Consider the following 20138-nt stretch of genomic DNA (forward strand, 5'->3'; position numbering starts at 1 on the left):
TACGGTCAGGTTCCTGATTATTACACTTGGAGGAAACATCACGATGATGCCTATAGAAGGGCTTCTTTACCTCCCACCTGTCCTCCATATATTTCACCAGCGCACGCGGCTACGAGCCGATCACGCACAACACTACACCACGGTAATTTAACACAGGAACAAGTTTCCGCACGGCACGGAGCGATCGGGAAGGAGCTGCCGGAGTTTAGTGGTGCAGTGAAGGAGTGGCCGCTGTTTATACGTATGTACGAGCGGTCGACCGCAGTGTGTGGGTTTTCGACAGACAGACAGACGAAAACATATTGCGGCTACAGCGGGCGTTGAAAGGTGAAGCCAAGGAGGCAGTTGGGCATTTGTTGTTGTTGCCTGATGGTTTGGTTGAAGTGATGAAGACGCTCCAAGATCAGTTTGGCCGTCCAGAGATTATTGTCGAGGCAACGATTGATTCCATTAGGAAGATGTCGTCCCCTGAGCCGGGTTGCTTACGTTCACTCGCTACCTTTGGTCTGGCAGTACGGAATCTTTGCGCGACAATAGTGGCACTTAAACTTCCGGAGCATTCATGTAACGTATCATTACTTCGGGAGTTCATGGGTAAGTTACCCTCGCATTATGCGATGGAATGGATCCGCCATCGACGACAGCTACATAGGGTAACCCTAACAGAGTTCGGCGTTTGGATAAGCCAACTAGCGCAAGATGCTAGCGAGGCTCTCGTTGAACCGCCGCGCCGCGAGCCTAATGCGCATGGAGAACGTTCCGAAAGACGACTTCCTACTCGAGACAATCGAACACAGGGACCGCATCCGCCTCAGCAACGAAATCAGTACGCGAACCGACCACTTCCCAAACAGAACCAGCCCGGACATGATGCACCTAAAACGACATACTGGAACACTCACACAATGCAACATCCCGTTCAACGCGAAACTGTCACAGTTACTAGCGGCACACACTCGGGCACACAGGAGCGAGTGCTGTTGAAATACGTACCTGTTACCATACACGGCCCACGTGGCCCTATTAATACGTACGCTTTCATAGATGACGGCTCTTCCTCATCCTTTATGGACTGTTCTCTACTGGAAGAGTTGGGTGTGGGAGGTACTCCGGCTCCACTGTGTCTACAGTGGACCGGTGGAATTACGCGACTAGAACAAGACTCCGTCAAGCTAAACCTGGCCATCTCTGCAAGAAACGTAAAAAACACATCAATGTTACTAAATGTACGCACGGTTAAGGACCTTGCTCTACCAATCCAAACGGTCGAGTTGAAGCAGCTGATTGCACAGTACCCGTACCTACAGGGCCTACCGATAGAGTCGTATAGTTCTGCACAACCACGAATTCTGATAGGAGTGGATAATTGTAGTGTAACGAAAACGGTGAAGAGTGCAGAAAGAAAACGTGATGAACCCATCGCGTCGAAGACGAAACTAGGCTGGATCATCTACGGTCCATGTCCGGTAGCCGAGAACGTTCCAGGGGCAACCTACAGCAACTTTCATGTATGCTTATGTGATGGAATCAGTGAAGAACTGCTGAATGCTGAACTAAAAAGGTTTTTTTCCTTAGACACCATCGCAATTTCAAAACCGGCTAAAACTTGGCGCTCTAAAGAAGACGAGCAGGCGCTAACAGTTCTGGAAAGAGATACGTCATTTCAAAACAATCGTTTTGAAACTGGATTGCTATGGAAAAATGAAAACATCCGCGTTCCTTGCAACAAAGCTATGGCTTTGAAACGATACAATTGCTTGAAAAGACGCATGCAGCAGGATCCTGTTCTCGATTCCGCGGTTCGAGATTTGATGTGGGGATATGAAACGAAAGGCTATATCCGACGACTTACACCAACCGAAGCAGCTGAGAGACATCCAAGGGACTGTCTTTCCTGTGACAAATGCGAATAAACCGGGTAAAGTGCATTTAGTCTTCGATGATGCCGCAGCAACCGTCAACGGAATCAGTCTTAATAGCGTCTTACTTACCGGACCGGATCTCGCGACAAATCTCCTGGCAGTGTTGTAACGGTAGCGGTAGTTGGTGACATAAGAGAGATGTTTCATCAGATTATGATTAAGCAATCTGATCAAAGAAGTCAGATGATTCTGTGGGAAGGAGATGCAACTAGCAGTGAACCTGTTGCATACGTGGTTACCGTAATGACCTTCGGAGCGGTCTGCTCACCGAGCACGGTTCAATACGTAAAGAACCGCAACGCGGAACGCTTTGAGTCCGAGTATCCGCGAGCAGTACAGTGTGTGAAGAATGAACATTATGTTGACGACATGCTGTTTAGCGTCGAAACAGAAGAGGAAGCGATTATCCTAACAGAACAGGTACGCAGCATACACTCACAGGGAGGATTCGAAATCCGAAATTTTATCTCCAATTCGTCGCGAGTTTTGGCACGTCTGCAGAGTGATCCTAAAATGGAAAAAAATATGACTATAGATAGTGTATTCAACACAGAGAAAGTACTTGGTATGTGGTGGGATACCTTGTCTGATAGCTTTTCATTCCGGCTATCTTTGAAGTACGACGAGAGTTTGCTATGGGGAGATCAACTACCTACGAAACGTCTTGTTTTGAGGACGTTAATGAGCGTCTACGACCCGATAGGACTTATAGGGCAGTTCTTAATGTTCCTGAAAATGCTCCTACAAGAGATTTGGCGGAGCGGTTTAAGCTGGGATCAGAAAATAGACGGTCATCTAGCTGAGAAATGGTTTACATAGATTAAAGTACTTCGAAATATCCCAAGAGTGAAAGTTCCTAGATGCTATCGTCAGTTGTCTTCAGATAAAGCTAAGGTTGAACTTCACGTGTTCTGCGATGCAAGCGAGTATGGTATGGCTGCCGTGGCATACCTCAGGTTTGAAGAAGATGGTTTGGTGGAGTGTGCCCTCGTAGGGTCCAAAACTAGAGTCGCACCGCTAAAATTCTTATCAATTCCCAGGCTGGAGCTGCAGGCTGCGGAGCTCGGTGCGCGTTTGGCAGAGGCAATCCGCCGATCACACCGTCTGAATTTTCAACGTTCTTTGTACTGGACTGACTCTCGAAACGTAATTAGCTGGCTGAACTCTGACCACCGTCGCTACCACCAATTCGTCGCCTTTCGGATCGGAGAACTACTAGAAACAACTGACGGCAGCCAGTGGTGTTGGATTCCTACCAAGCTCAACGTAGCCGACGACGGCACCAAGTGGACTAAGACGCCAGAATTATCTCCTGATAGCCGCTGGTTCAAGGGACCATTATTTCTATGGCAACCAGAAAGCGAATGGCCTGCAACCGAGAGACCCATAAAAAACATCACAGAAGAACTTCGAGTTAACCTGTTACACCATTGCGCAATACAGAATAGTGAACCAGGAACCTTCGTCGAGTTTGAGCGATTCAGTAAGTGGAAGAGATTGCTACGGACCGTAGCATACGTCATTCGCTTCACTACTAATAGTCGACGCCGTAGCCGAAAAGAATCAATCCAGCAAGGTCCCCTGACGCAACTAGAACTGGCGGAGGCCGAACGAGTATTATTCCGGAGGATGCAGTTAGAAGCCTACCCTACCGAGGTTCAGTATCTGAGACGCCAAACTGAAAGCAACACGGGTGGGACAGGTGTTAAAAGGGATAGTCCGATATATAAACTATCTCCTGTTCTAGACGGTTGTGGAGTTATGTTGATGAGCGGACGCTTAGCCGAGTGCAACGCAGTAAGCCCAGAAATGAGACGACCTATAATACTCCCTCCCAACCACCATGGTACAGCACTACTAACCAACGATGTCCACGAACGTTTCAGACACGGTAATCACATGACAGTCATCAGTGACATCAGAAGCAGATACTGGATCCCACGATTACTAAAAACCTACCAGCGTATACGCAGAGCCTGCCAACGATGCAGAATACGTGAAGCGGCACCCAGCCCCCCGATGATGAGCAACCTTCCGGATCCCAGAGTCGCGATGGGTCAACGAACATTCACACACACTGGGATCGACTACTTCGGTCCCATCCTCGTTACGGTCGGAAGGCGCGTAGAGAAACGATGGGGAGTTATTTTCACGTGTCTCACTGTCAGGGCCGTGCATTTGGAGATTGCGCACACACTCACGAAAGGATCCTGCATTGCTGCCATAAGACGATTCATCGCCAGACGTGGAATGCCACGTGAGGTCATCAGTGACTGTGGTACCAACTTTGTAGGAGCAGCACGGGAGTTGATGGAAGCGGTTGCGGAGATTGACCACGAAGCTCTGATGACGGAATTTTGCGGTCCGGAGATGAAGTGGACGTTTAATCCACCAGGGGCACCGCACTTTGGAGGCTGTTGGGAGCGCCTAGTTCGTTCAGTAAAGAAAATACTTGGACAACTCAACCTTCCCCGGCGCCCGACGGACGAGATGCTTGAAACCGCTCTGACTGAGATAGAACTCGTCATCAACTCCAGACCGCTAACATATGTTCCTATCGACGATGAGTTTTCAACACCCCTGACGCCAAATCACATATTATTGGGAAGTTCGGACGGTAGCAAACCTCCCACGATGTGCTGCGACGAGGCGGATGCAGTGAAATCGACATGGAAAATATCGCAACATATCGCGGACGTATTCTGGAAGAGGTGGGTTGCAGAATACTTACCCACTTTAGCGAGACGAACAAAGTGGTTTAAACCAGCGCGGCCCATTCAAGAAGGGGATGTGGTGATTGTCGTGGATAACCGTTTGCCCCGCAACTGTTGGCCAAAGGGACGTATTTTATCGGTGTTGCGTGCTAAAGAAGGACAGGTTAGACAGGCGGTAGTAACGACTCAAAACAGCACTTATAAGAGACCTGCAACAAAATTAGCAGTTTTAGATATAGCTTCAAAGGAGGTACTTACCAGTGAGGAATCTTAGAAACAATAACACGAACACATGGTTTGAGCTGTCAGTGTTGTAATTTGAGTGAGACGCTGCTAGAGATAGCGTCACACTGCGGGAGAGAATGTTACAAACAAAAGTGACAACACTGATCGCGCACGAATAATCCGACTAAGGGAAGAAAGTAAACAATGCGTTGTTTACGTAGCCGATTAAATACTCGAAAATACTCCGTAAGGTCAACGAGCGATATGCAGGGATGGCGGATCGTAGGGCCAAGAAAGCTATATATAGGAGTAAGGGAAAATAATCGCGCCATTATTCGGTGGTTCCGCAATAGAAGGATTGCTTAATTTTGTTGCAAATAAATCAAGTTGCAACCTAAAATAGTTTCTTTTTCTAGTTTACGTCGATACGTAACAAGCCAAAATTAATTGTCGTATTCGGTACGCGGTAATCGATAATCGTTCATTAAACGCGCGCGAGTGATAAGTGAAAATGTCCAACCCTTCGTCCAGGAAGCAGCTGGAAGACCAGGCAGCCGGTACATCAAGAGGACGCGTAGACGTCTCTATGCACGAGTCATCGCCCAATGTCGCCGGAGGGTCATCGGATAGACACACACCGATAAGTGGTCATCGGGACGAGCAACTGTTGCGGTCTCCGCTGAGAAATCCAATGGAAGATCGCAACGCGGTATCCTTGGGTTCGCCTGTTCTGATTGAGGATTCAACCACCAGAAGAGGCACGGCGGAACATAGCACCATCTCCCCGAGTGGATCGGCAACTCGACGCGCGGAGTTGTTAAGTATGAGAGGGTTGGTAGAAGCGAGGCAAGGGGAGTTAAGGGAGTTAGAGCTGAAATTAATGGAGCTCGAAGAGGAGGTGGACGCGGGAGCTAGCCATGACGCTTTACAGTCGAAGGCAGAACAATGGCTGGCTGCAACGGATCGCTGCGGTACTTATCCGTCAACCAGTAACTCTAGGGCACCTACACTTCACTTCACTAGCACTGCCAACCCACCCCCACCGTGTTATCAGGAATACGGTCAGGTTCCTGATTATTACACTTGGAGGAAACATCACGATGATGCCTATAGAAGGGCTTCTTTACCTCCCACCTGTCCTCCATATATTTCACCAGCGCACGCGGCTACGAGCCGATCACGCACAACACTACACCACGGTAATTTAACACAGGAACAAGTTTCCGCACGGCACGGAGCGATCGGGAAGGAGCTGCCGGAGTTTAGTGGTGCAGTGAAGGAGTGGCCGCTGTTTATACGTATGTACGAGCGGTCGACCGCAGTGTGTGGGTTTTCGACAGACAGACAGACGAAAACATATTGCGGCTACAGCGGGCGTTGAAAGGTGAAGCCAAGGAGGCAGTTGGGCATTTGTTGTTGTTGCCTGATGGTTTGGTTGAAGTGATGAAGACGCTCCAAGATCAGTTTGGCCGTCCAGAGATTATTGTCGAGGCAACGATTGATTCCATTAGGAAGATGTCGTCCCCTGAGCCGGGTTGCTTACGTTCACTCGCTACCTTTGGTCTGGCAGTACGGAATCTTTGCGCGACAATAGTGGCACTTAAACTTCCGGAGCATTCATGTAACGTATCATTACTTCGGGAGTTCATGGGTAAGTTACCCTCGCATTATGCGATGGAATGGATCCGCCATCGACGACAGCTACATAGGGTAACCCTAACAGAGTTCGGCGTTTGGATAAGCCAACTAGCGCAAGATGCTAGCGAGGCTCTCGTTGAACCGCCGCGCCGCGAGCCTAATGCGCATGGAGAACGTTCCGAAAGACGACTTCCTACTCGAGACAATCGAACACAGGGACCGCATCCGCCTCAGCAACGAAATCAGTACGCGAACCGACCACTTCCCAAACAGAACCAGCCCGGACATGATGCACCTAAAACGACATACTGGAACACTCACACAATGCAACATCCCGTTCAACGCGAAACTGTCACAGTTACTAGCGGCACACACTCGGGCACACAGGAGCGAGTGCTGTTGAAATACGTACCTGTTACCATACACGGCCCACGTGGCCCTATTAATACGTACGCTTTCATAGATGACGGCTCTTCCTCATCCTTTATGGACTGTTCTCTACTGGAAGAGTTGGGTGTGGGAGGTACTCCGGCTCCACTGTGTCTACAGTGGACCGGTGGAATTACGCGACTAGAACAAGACTCCGTCAAGCTAAACCTGGCCATCTCTGCAAGAAACGTAAAAAACACATCAATGTTACTAAATGTACGCACGGTTAAGGACCTTGCTCTACCAATCCAAACGGTCGAGTTGAAGCAGCTGATTGCACAGTACCCGTACCTACAGGGCCTACCGATAGAGTCGTATAGTTCTGCACAACCACGAATTCTGATAGGAGTGGATAATTGTAGTGTAACCAAAACGGTGAAGAGTGCAGAAAGAAAACGTGATGAACCCATCGCGTCGAAGACGAAACTAGGCTGGATCATCTACGGTCCATGTCCGGTAGCCGAGAACGTTCCAGGGGCAACCTACAGCAACTTTCATGTATGCTTATGTGATGGAATCAGTGAAGAACTGCTGAATGCTGAACTAAAAAGGTTTTTTTCCTTAGACACCATCGCAATTTCAAAACCGGCTAAAACTTGGCGCTCTAAAGAAGACGAGCAGGCGCTAACAGTTCTGGAAAGAGATACGTCATTTCAAAACAATCGTTTTGAAACTGGATTGCTATGGAAAAATGAAAACATCCGCGTTCCTTGCAACAAAGCTATGGCTTTGAAACGATACAATTGCTTGAAAAGACGCATGCAGCAGGATCCTGTTCTCGATTCCGCGGTTCGAGATTTGATGTGGGGATATGAAACGAAAGGCTATATCCGACGACTTACACCAACCGAAGCAGCTGAGAGACATCCAAGGGACTGTCTTTCCTGTGACAAATGCGAATAAACCGGGTAAAGTGCGTTTAGTCTTCGATGATGCCGCAGCAACCGTCAACGGAATCAGTCTTAATAGCGTCTTACTTACCGGACCGGATCTCGCGACAAATCTCCTGGCAGTGTTGTAACGGTAGCGGTAGTTGGTGACATAAGAGAGATGTTTCATCAGATTATGATTAAGCAATCTGATCAAAGAAGTCAGATGATTCTGTGGGAAGGAGATGCAACTAGCAGTGAACCTGTTGCATACGTGGTTACCGTAATGACCTTCGGAGCGGTCTGCTCACCGAGCACGGCTCAATACGTAAAGAACCGCAACGCGGAACGCTTTGAGTCCGAGTATCCGCGAGCAGTACAGTGTGTGAAGAATGAACATTATGTTGACGACATGCTGTTTAGCGTCGAAACAGAAGAGGAAGCGATTATCCTAACAGAACAGGTACGCAGCATACACTCACAGGGAGGATTCGAAATCCGAAATTTTATCTCCAATTCGTCGCGAGTTTTGGCACGTCTGCAGAGTGATCCTAAAATGGAAAAAAATATGACTATAGATAGTGTATTCAACACAGAGAAAGTACTTGGTATGTGGTGGGATACCTTGTCTGATAGCTTTTCATTCCGGCTATCTTTGAAGTACGACGAGAGTTTGCTATGGGGAGATCAACTACCTACGAAACGTCTTGTTTTGAGGACGTTAATGAGCGTCTACGACCCGATAGGACTTATAGGGCAGTTCTTAATGTTCCTGAAAATGCTCCTACAAGAGATTTGGCGGAGCGGTTTAAGCTGGGATCAGAAAATAGACGGTCATCTAGCTGAGAAATGGTTTACATAGATTAAAGTACTTCGAAATATCCCAAGAGTGAAAGTTCCTAGATGCTATCGTCAGTTGTCTTCAGATAAAGCTAAGGTTGAACTTCACGTGTTCTGCGATGCAAGCGAGTATGGTATGGCTGCCGTGGCATACCTCAGGTTTGAAGAAGATGGTTTGGTGGAGTGTGCCCTCGTAGGGTCCAAAACTAGAGTCGCACCGCTAAAATTCTTATCAATTCCCAGGCTGGAGCTGCAGGCTGCGGAGCTCGGTGCGCGTTTGGCAGAGGCAATCCGCCGATCACACCGTCTGAATTTTCAACGTTCTTTGTACTGGACTGACTCTAGAAACGTAATTAGCTGGCTGAACTCTGACCACCGTCGCTACCACCAATTCGTCGCCTTTCGGATCGGAGAACTACTAGAAACAACTGACGGCAGCCAGTGGTGTTGGATTCCTACCAAGCTCAACGTAGCCGACGACGGCACCAAGTGGACTAAGACGCCAGAATTATCTCCTGATAGCCGCTGGTTCAAGGGACCATTATTTCTATGGCAACCAGAAAGCGAATGGCCTGCAACCGAGAGACCCATAAAAAACATCACAGAAGAACTTCGAGTTAACCTGTTACACCATTGCGCAATACAGAATAGTGAACCAGGAACCTTCGTCGAGTTTGAGCGATTCAGTAAGTGGAAGAGATTGCTACGGACCGTAGCATACGTCATTCGCTTCACTACTAATAGTCGACGCCGTAGCCGAAAAGAATCAATCCAGCAAGGTCCCCTGACGCAACTAGAACTGGCGGAGGCCGAACGAGTATTATTCCGGAGGATGCAGTTAGAAGCCTACCCTACCGAGGTTCAGTATCTGAGACGCCAAACTGAAAGCAACACGGGTGGGACAGGTGTTAAAAGGGATAGTCCGATATATAAACTATCTCCTGTTCTAGACGGTTGTGGAGTTATGTTGATGAGCGGACGCTTAGCCGAGTGCAACGCAGTAAGCCCAGAAATGAGACGACCTATAATACTCCCTCCCAACCACCATGGTACAGCACTACTAACCAACGATGTCCACGAACGTTTCAGACACGGTAATCACATGACAGTCATCAGTGACATCAGAAGCAGATACTGGATCCCACGATTACTAAAAACCTACCAGCGTATACGCAGAGCCTGCCAACGATGCAGAATACGTGAAGCGGCACCCAGCCCCCCGATGATGAGCAACCTTCCGGATCCCAGAGTCGCGATGGGTCAACGAACATTCACACACACTGGGATCGACTACTTCGGTCCCATCCTCGTTACGGTCGGAAGGCGCGTAGAGAAACGATGGGGAGTTATTTTCACGTGTCTCACTGTCAGGGCCGTGCATTTGGAGATTGCGCACACACTCACGAAAGGATCCTGCATTGCTGCCATAAGACGATTCATCGCCAGACGTGGAATGCCACGTGAGGTCATCAGTGACTGTGGTACCAACTTTGTAGGAGCAGCACGGGAGTTGATGGAAGCGGTTGCGGAGATTGACCACGAAGCTCTGATGACGGAATTTTGCGGTCCGGAGATGAAGTGGACGTTTAATCCACCAGGGGCACCGCACTTTGGAGGCTGTTGGGAGCGCCTAGTTCGTTCAGTAAAGAAAATACTTGGACAACTCAACCTTCCCCGGCGCCCGACGGACGAGATGCTTGAAACCGCTCTGACTGAGATAGAACTCGTCATCAACTCCAGACCGCTAACATATGTTCCTATCGACGATGAGTTTTCAACACCCCTGACGCCAAATCACATATTATTGGGAAGTTCGGACGGTAGCAAACCTCCCACGATGTGCTGCGACGAGGCGGATGCAGTGAAATCGACATGGAAAATATCGCAACATATCGCGGACGTATTCTGGAAGAGGTGGGTTGCAGAATACTTACCCACTTTAGCGAGACGAACAAAGTGGTTTAAACCAGCGCGGCCCATTCAAGAAGGGGATGTGGTGATTGTCGTGGATAACCGTTTGCCCCGCAACTGTTGGCCAAAGGGACGTATTTTATCGGTGTTGCGTGCTAAAGATGGACAGGTTAGACAGGCGGTAGTAACGACTCAAAACAGCACTTATAAGAGACCTGCAACAAAATTAGCAGTTTTAGATATAGCTTCAAAGGAGGTACTTACCAGTGAGGAATCTTAGAAACAATAACACGAACACATGGTTTGAGCTGTCAGTGTTGTAATTTGAGTGAGACGCTGCTAGAGATAGCGTCACACTGCGGGAGAGAATGTTACAAACAAAAGTGACAACACTGATCGCGCACGAATAATCCGACTAAGGGAAGAAAGTAAACAATGCGTTGTTTACGTAGCCGATTAAATACTCGAAAATACTCTGTAAGGTCAACGAGCGATATGCAGGGATGGCGGATCGTAGGGCCAAGAAAGCTATATATAGGAGTAAGGGAAAATAATCGCGCCATTATTCGGTGGTTCCGCAATAGAAGGATTGCTTAATTTTGTTGCAAATAAATCAAGTTGCAACCTAAAATAGTTTCTTTTTCTAGTTTACGTCGATACGTAACAAGCCAAAATTAATTGTCGTATTCGGTACGCGGTAATCGATAATCGTTCATTAAACGCGCGCGAGTGATAAGTGAAAATGTCCAACCCTTCGTCCAGGAAGCAGCTGGAAGACCAGGCAGCCGGTACATCAAGAGGACGCGTAGACGTCTCTATGCACGAGTCATCGCCCAATGTCGCCGGAGGGTCATCGGATAGACACACACCGATAAGTGGTCATCGGGACGAGCAACTGTTGCGGTCTCCGCTGAGAAATCCAATGGAAGATCGCAACGCGGTATCCTTGGGTTCGCCTGTTCTGATTGAGGATTCAACCACCAGAAGAGGCACGGCGGAACATAGCACCATCTCCCCGAGTGGATCGGCAACTCGACGCGCGGAGTTGTTAAGTATGAGAGGGTTGGTAGAAGCGAGGCAAGGGGAGTTAAGGGAGTTAGAGCTGAAATTAATGGAGCTCGAAGAGGAGGTGGACGCGGGAGCTAGCCATGACGCTTTACAGTCGAAGGCAGAACAATGGCTGGCTGCAACGGATCGCTGCGGTACTTATCCGTCAACCAGTAACTCTAGGGCACCTACACTTCACTTCACTAGCACTGCCAACCCACCCCCACCGTGTTATCAGGAATACGGTCAGGTTCCTGATTATTACACTTGGAGGAAACATCACGATGATGCCTATAGAAGGGCTTCTTTACCTCCCACCTGTCCTCCATATATTTCACCAGCGCACGCGGCTACGAGCCGATCACGCACAACACTACACCACGGTAATTTAACACAGGAACAAGTTTCCGCACGGCACGGAGCGATCGGGAAGGAGCTGCCGGAGTTTAGTGGTGCAGTGAAGGAGTGGCCGCTGTTTATACGTATGTACGAGCGGTCGACCGCAGTGTGTGGGTTTTCGACAGACAGACAGACGAAAACATATTGCGGCTACAGCGGGCGTTGAAAGGTGAAGCCAAGGAGGCAGTTGGGCATTTGTTGTTGTTGCCTGATGGTTTGGTTGAAGTGATGAAGACGCTCCAAGATCAGTTTGGCCGTCCAGAGATTATTGTCGAGGCAACGATTGATTCCATTAGGAAGATGTCGTCCCCTGAGCCGGGTTGCTTACGTTCACTCGCTACTTTTGGTCTGGCAGTACGGAATCTTTGCGCGACAATAGTGGCACTTAAACTTCCGGAGCATTCATGTAACGTATCATTACTTCGGGAGTTCATGGGTAAGTTACCCTCGCATTATGCGATGGAATGGATCCGCCATCGACGACAGCTACATAGGGTAACCCTAACAGAGTTCGGCGTTTGGATAAGCCAACTAGCGCAAGATGCTAGCGAGGCTCTCGTTGAACCGCCGCGCCGCGAGCCTAATGCGCATGGAGAACGTTCCGAAAGACGACTTCCTACTCGAGACAATCGAACACAGGGACCGCATCCGCCTCAGCAACGAAATCAGTACGCGAACCGACCACTTCCCAAACAGAACCAGCCCGGACATGATGCACCTAAAACGACATACTGGAACACTCACACAATGCAACATCCCGTTCAACGCGAAACTGTCACAGTTACTAGCGGCACACACTCGGGCACACAGGAGCGAGTGCTGTTGAAATACGTACCTGTTACCATACACGGCCCACGTGGCCCTATTAATACGTACGCTTTCATAGATGACGGCTCTTCCTCATCCTTTATGGACTGTTCTCTACTGGAAGAGTTGGGTGTGGGAGGTACTCCGGCTCCACTGTGTCTACAGTGGACCGGTGGAATTACGCGACTAGAACAAGACTCCGTCAAGCTAAACCTGGCCATCTCTGCAAGAAACGTAAAAAACACATCAATGTTACTAAATGTACGCACGGTTAAAGACCTTGCTCTACCAATCCAAACTGTCGAGTTGAAGCAGCTGATTGCACAGTACCCGTACCTACAGGGCCTACCGATAGAGTCGTATAGTTCTGCACAACCACGAATTCTGATAGGAGTGGATAATTGTAGTGTAACCAAAACGGTGAAGAGTGCAGAAAGAAAACGTGATGAACCCATCGCGTCGAAGACGAAACTAGGCTGGATCATCTACGGTCCATGTCCGGTAGCCGAGAACGTTCCAGGGGCAACCTACAGCAACTTTCATGTATGCTTATGTGATGGAATCAGTGAAGAACTGCTGAATGCTGAACTAAAAAGGTTTTTTTCCTTAGACACCATCGCAATTTCAAAACCGGCTAAAACTTGGCGCTCTAAAGAAGACGAGCAGGCGCTAACAGTTCTGGAAAGAGATACGTCATTTCAAAACAATCGTTTTGAAACTGGATTGCTATGGAAAAATGAAAACATCCGCGTTCCTTGCAACAAAGCTATGGCTTTGAAACGATACAATTGCTTGAAAAGACGCATGCAGCAGGATCCTGTTCTCGATTCCGCGGTTCGAGATTTGATGTGGGGATATGAAACGAAAGGCTATATCCGACGACTTACACCAACCGAAGCAGCTGAGAGACATCCAAGGGACTGTCTTTCCTGTGACAAATGCGAATAAACCGGGTAAAGTGCGTTTAGTCTTCGATGATGCCGCAGCAACCGTCAACGGAATCAGTCTTAATAGCGTCTTACTTACCGGACCGGATCTCGCGACAAATCTCCTGGCAGTGTTGTAACGGTAGCGGTAGTTGGTGACATAAGAGAGATGTTTCATCAGATTATGATTAAGCAATCTGATCAAAGAAGTCAGATGATTCTGTGGGAAGGAGATGCAACTAGCAGTGAACCTGTTGCATACGTGGTTACCGTAATGACCTTCGGAGCGGTCTGCTCACCGAGCACGGCTCAATACGTAAAGAACCGCAACGCGGAACGCTTTGAGTCCGAGTATCCGCGAGCAGTACAGTGTGTGAAGAATGAACATTATGTTGACGACATGCTGTTTAGCGTCGAAACAGAAGAGGAAGCGATTATCCTAACAGAACAGGTACGCTGCATACACTCACAGGGAGGATTCGAAATCCGAAATTTTATCTCCAATTCGTCGCGAGTTTTGGCACGTCTGCAGAGTGATCCTAAAATGGAAAAAAATATGACTATAGATAGTGTATTCAACACAGAGAAAGTACTTGGTATGTGGTGGGATACCTTGTCTGATAGCTTTTCATTCCGGCTATCTTTGAAGTACGACGAGAGTTTGCTATGGGGAGATCAACTACCTACGAAACGTCTTGTTTTGAGGACGTTAATGAGCGTCTACGACCCGATAGGACTTATAGGGCAGTTCCTAATGTTCCTGAAAATGCTCCTACAAGAGATTTGGCGGAGCGGTTTAAGCTGGGATCAGAAAATAGACGGTCATCTAGCTGAGAAATGGTTTACATAGATTAAAGTACTTCGAAATATCCCAAGAGTGAAAGTTCCTAGATGCTATCGTCAGTTGTCTTCAGATAAAGCTAAGGTTGAACTTCACGTGTTCTGCGATGCAAGCGAGTATGGTATGGCTGCCGTGGCATACCTCAGGTTTGAAGAAGATGGTTTGGTGGAGTGTGCCCTCGTAGGGTCCAAAACTAGAGTCGCACCGCTAAAATTCTTATCAATTCCCAGGCTGGAGCTGCAGGCTGCGGAGCTCGGTGCGCGTTTGGCAGAGGCAATCCGCCGATCACACCGTCTGAATTTTCAACGTTCTTTGTACTGGACTGACTCTCGAAACGTAATTAGCTGGCTGAACTCTGACCACCGTCGCTACCACCAATTCGTCGCCTTTCGGATTGGAGAACTACTAGAAACAACTGACGGCAGCCAGTGGTGTTGGATTCCTACCAAGCTCAACGTAGCCGACGACGGCACCAAGTGGACTAAGACGCCAGAATTATCTCCTGATAGCCGCTGGTTCAAGGGACCATTATTTCTATGGCAACCAGAAAGCGAATGGCCTGCAACCGAGAGACCCATAAAAAACATCACAGAAGAACTTCGAGTTAACCTGTTACACCATTGCGCAATACAGAATAGTGAACCAGGAACCTTCGTCGAGTTTGAGCGATTCAGTAAGTGGAAGAGATTGCTACGGACCGTAGCATACGTCATTCGCTTCACTACTAATAGTCGACGCCGTAGCCGAAAAGAATCAATCCAGCAAGGTCCCCTGACGCAACTAGAACTGGCGGAGGCCGAACGAGTATTATTCCGGAGGATGCAGTTAGAAGCCTACCCTACCGAGGTTCAGTATCTGAGACGCCAAACTGAAAGCAACACGGGTGGGACAGGTGTTAAAAGGGATAGTCCGATATATAAACTATCTCCTGTTCTAGACGGTTGTGGAGTTATGTTGATGAGCGGACGCTTAGCCGAGTGCAACGCAGTAAGCCCAGAAATGAGACGACCTATAATACTCCCTCCCAACCACCATGGTACAGCACTACTAACCAACGATGTCCACGAACGTTTCAGACACGGTAATCACATGACAGTCATCAGTGACATCAGAAGCAGATACTGGATCCCACGATTACTAAAAACCTACCAGCGTATACGCAGAGCCTGCCAACGATGCAGAATACGTGAAGCGGCACCCAGCCCCCCGATGATGAGCAACCTTCCGGATCCCAGAGTCGCGATGGGTCAACGAACATTCACACACACTGGGATCGACTACTTCGGTCCCATCCTCGTTACGGTCGGAAGGCGCGTAGAGAAACGATGGGGAGTTATTTTCACGTGTCTCACTGTCAGGGCCGTGCATTTGGAGATTGCGCACACACTCACGAAAGGATCCTGCATTGCTGCCATAAGACGATTCATCGCCAGACGTGGAATGCCACGTGAGGTCATCAGTGACTGTGGTACCAACTTTGTAGGAGCAGCACGGGAGTTGATGGAAGCGGTTGCGGAGATTGACCACGAAGCTCTGATGACGGAATTTTGCGGTCCGGAGATGAAGTGGACGTTTAATCCACCAGGGGCACCGCACTTTGGAGGCTGTTGGGAGCGCCTAGTTCGTTCAGTAAAGAAAATACTTGGACAACTCAACCTTCCCCGGCGCCCGACGGACGAGATGCTTGAAACCGCTCTGACTGAGATAGAACTCGTCATCAACTCCAGACCGCTAACATATGTTCCTATCGACGATGAGTTTTCAACACCCCTGACGCCAAATCACATATTATTGGGAAGTTCGGACGGTAGCAAACCTCCCACGATGTGCTGCGACGAGGCGGATGCAGTGAAATCGACATGGAAAATATCGCAACATATCGCGGACGTATTCTGGAAGAGGTGGGTTGCAGAATACTTACCCACTTTAGCGAGACGAACAAAGTGGTTTAAACCAGCGCGGCCCATTCAAGAAGGGGATGTGGTGATTGTCGTGGATAACCGTTTGCCCCGCAACTGTTGGCCAAAGGGACGTATTTTATCGGTGTTGCGTGCTAAAGATGGACAGGTTAGACAGGCGGTAGTAACGACTCAAAACAGCACTTATAAGAGACCTGCAACAAAATTAGCAGTTTTAGATATAGCTTCAAAGGAGGTACTTACCAGTGAGGAATCTTAGAAACAATAACACGAACACATGGTTTGAGCTGTCAGTGTTGTAATTTGAGTGAGACGCTGCTAGAGATAGCGTCACACTGCGGGAGAGAATGTTACAAACAAAAGTGACAACACTGATCGCGCACGAATAATCCGACTAAGGGAAGAAAGTAAACAATGCGTTGTTTACGTAGCCGATTAAATACTCGAAAATACTCCGTAAGGTCAACGAGCGATATGCAGGGATGGCGGATCGTAGGGCCAAGAAAGCTATATATAGGAGTAAGGGAAAATAATCGCGCCATTATTCGGTGGTTCCGCAATAGAAGGATTGCTTAATTTTGTTGCAAATAAATCAAGTTGCAACCTAAAATAGTTTCTTTTTCTAGTTTACGTCGATACGTAACAAGCCAAAATTAATTGTCGTATTCGGTACGCGGTAATCGATAATCGTTCATTAAACGCGCGCGAGTGATAAGTGAAAATGTCCAACCCTTCGTCCAGGAAGCAGCTGGAAGACCAGGCAGCCGGTACATCAAGAGGACGCGTAGACGTCTCTATGCACGAGTCATCGCCCAATGTCGCCGGAGGGTCATCGGACAGACACACACCGATAAGTGGTCATCGGGACGAGCAACTGTTGCGGTTTCCGCTGAGAAATCCAATGGAAGATCGCAACGCGGTATCCTTGGGTTCGCCTGTTCTGATTGAGGATTCAACCACCAGAAGAGGCACGGCGGAACATAGCACCATCTCCCCGAGTGGATCGGCAACTCGACGCGCGGAGTTGTTAAGTATGAGAGGGTTGGTAGAAGCGAGGCAAGGGGAGTTAAGGGAGTTAGAGCTGAAATTAATGGAGCTCGAAGAGGAGGTGGACGCGGGAGCTAGCCATGACGCTTTACAGTCGAAGGCAGAACAATGGCTGGCTGCAACGGATCGCTGCGGTACTTATCCGCCAACCAGTAACTCTAGGGCACCTACACTTCACTTCACTAGCACTGCCAACCCACCCCCACCGTGTTATCAGGAATACGGTCAGGTTCCTGATTATTACACTTGGAGGAAACATCACGATGATGCCTATAGAAGGGCTTCTTTACCTCCCACCTGTCCTCCATATATTTCACCAGCGCACGCGGCTACGAGCCGATCACGCACAACACTACACCACGGTAATTTAACACAGGAACAAGTTTCCGCACGGCACGGAGCGATCGGGAAGGAGCTGCCGGAGTTTAGTGGTACAGTGAAGGAGTGGCCGCTGTTTATACGTATGTACGAGCGGTCGACCGCAGTGTGTGGGTTTTCGGAAGACGAAAACATATTGCGGCTACAGCGGGCGTTGAAAGGTGAAGCCAAGGAGGCAGTTGGGCATTTGTTGTTGTTGCCTGATGGTTTGGTTGAAGTGATGAAGACGCTCCAAGATCAGTTCGGCCGTCCAGAGATTATTGTCGAGGCAACGATTGATTCCATTAGGAAGATGCCGTCCCCTGAGCCGGGTTGCTTACGTTCACTCGCTACCTTTGGTCTGGCAGTACGGAATCTTTGCGCGACAATAGTGGCACTTAAACTTCCGGAGCATTCATGTAACGTATCATTACTTCGGGAGTTCATGGGTAAGTTACCCTCGCATTATGCGATGGAATGGGTCCGCCATCGACGACAGCTACATAGGGTAACCCTAACAGAGTTCGGCGTTTGGATAAGCCAACTAGCGCAAGATGCTAGCGAGGCTCTCGTTGAACCGCCGCGCCGCGAGCCTAATGCGCATGGAGAACGTTCCGAAAGACGGCTTCCTACTCGAGACAATCGAACACAGGGACCGACTCCGCCTCAGCAACGAAATCAGTACGCGCCCCGACCACTTCCCAAACAGAACCAGCCCGGACATGATGCACCTAAAACGACATACTGGAACACTCACACAATGCAACATCCCGTTCAACGCGAAACTGTCACAGTTACTAGCGGCACACACTCGGGCACACAGGAGCGAGTGCTGTTGAAATACGTACCTGTTACCATACACGGCCCACGTGGCCCTATTAATACGTACGCTTTCATAGATGACGGCTCTTCCTCATCCTTTATGGACTGTTCTCTACTGGAAGAGTTGGGTGTGGGAGGTACTCCGGCTCCACTGTGTCTACAGTGGACCGGTGGAATTACGCGACTAGAACAAGACTCCGTCAAGCTAAACCTGGCCATCTCTGCAAGAAACGTAAAAAACACATCAATGTTACTAAATGTACGCACGGTTAAGGACCTTGCTCTACCAATCCAAACGGTCGAGTTGAAGCAGCTGATTGCACAGTACCCGTACCTACAGGGCCTACCGATAGAGTCGTATAGTTCTGCACAACCACGAATTCTGATAGGAGTGGATAATTGTAGTGTAACCAAAACGGTGAAGAGTGCAGAAAGAAAACGTGATGAACCCATCGCGTCGAAGACGAAACTAGGCTGGATCATCTACGGTCCATGTCCGGTAGCCGAGAACGTTCCAGGGGCAACCTACAGCAACTTTCATGTATGCTTATGTGATGGAATCAGTGAAGAACTGCTGAATGCTGAACTAAAAAGGTTTTTTTCCTTAGACACCATCGCAATTTCAAAACCGGCTAAAACTTGGCGCTCTAAAGAAGACGAGCAGGCGCTAACAGTTCTGGAAAGAGATACGTCATTTCAAAACAATCGTTTTGAAACTGGATTGCTATGGAAAAATGAAAACATCCGCGTTCCTTGCAACAAAGCTATGGCTTTGAAACGATACAATTGCTTGAAAAGACGCATGCAGCAGGATCCTGTTCTCGATTCCGCGGTTCGAGATTTGATGTGGGGATATGAAACGAAAGGCTATATCCGACGACTTACACCAACCGAAGCAGCTGAGAGACATCCAAGGGACTGTCTTTCCTGTGACAAATGCGAATAAACCGGGTAAAGTGCGTTTAGTCTTCGATGATGCCGCAGCAACCGTCAACGGAATCAGTCTTAATAGCGTCTTACTTACCGGACCGGATCTCGCGACAAATCTCCTGGCAGTGTTGTAACGGTAGCGGTAGTTGGTGACATAAGAGAGATGTTTCATCAGATTATGATTAAGCAATCTGATCAAAGAAGTCAGATGATTCTGTGGGAAGGAGATGCAACTAGCAGTGAACCTGTTGCATACGTGGTTACCGTAATGACCTTCGGAGCGGTCTGCTCACCGAGCACGGTTCAATACGTAAAGAACCGCAACGCGGAACGCTTTGAGTCCGAGTATCCGCGAGCAGTACAGTGTGTGAAGAATGAACATTATGTTGACGACATGCTGTTTAGCGTCGAAACAGAAGAGGAAGCGATTATCCTAACAGAACAGGTACGCTGCATACACTCACAGGGAGGATTCGAAATCCGAAATTTTATCTC

The sequence above is a fragment of the Anopheles moucheti genome, unplaced genomic scaffold (genome assembly GCF_943734755.1).
Source record: "Anopheles moucheti unplaced genomic scaffold, idAnoMoucSN_F20_07 putative_Y_12, whole genome shotgun sequence".
In the NCBI taxonomy this organism is placed as follows: Eukaryota; Metazoa; Arthropoda; class Insecta; order Diptera; family Culicidae; genus Anopheles; species Anopheles moucheti.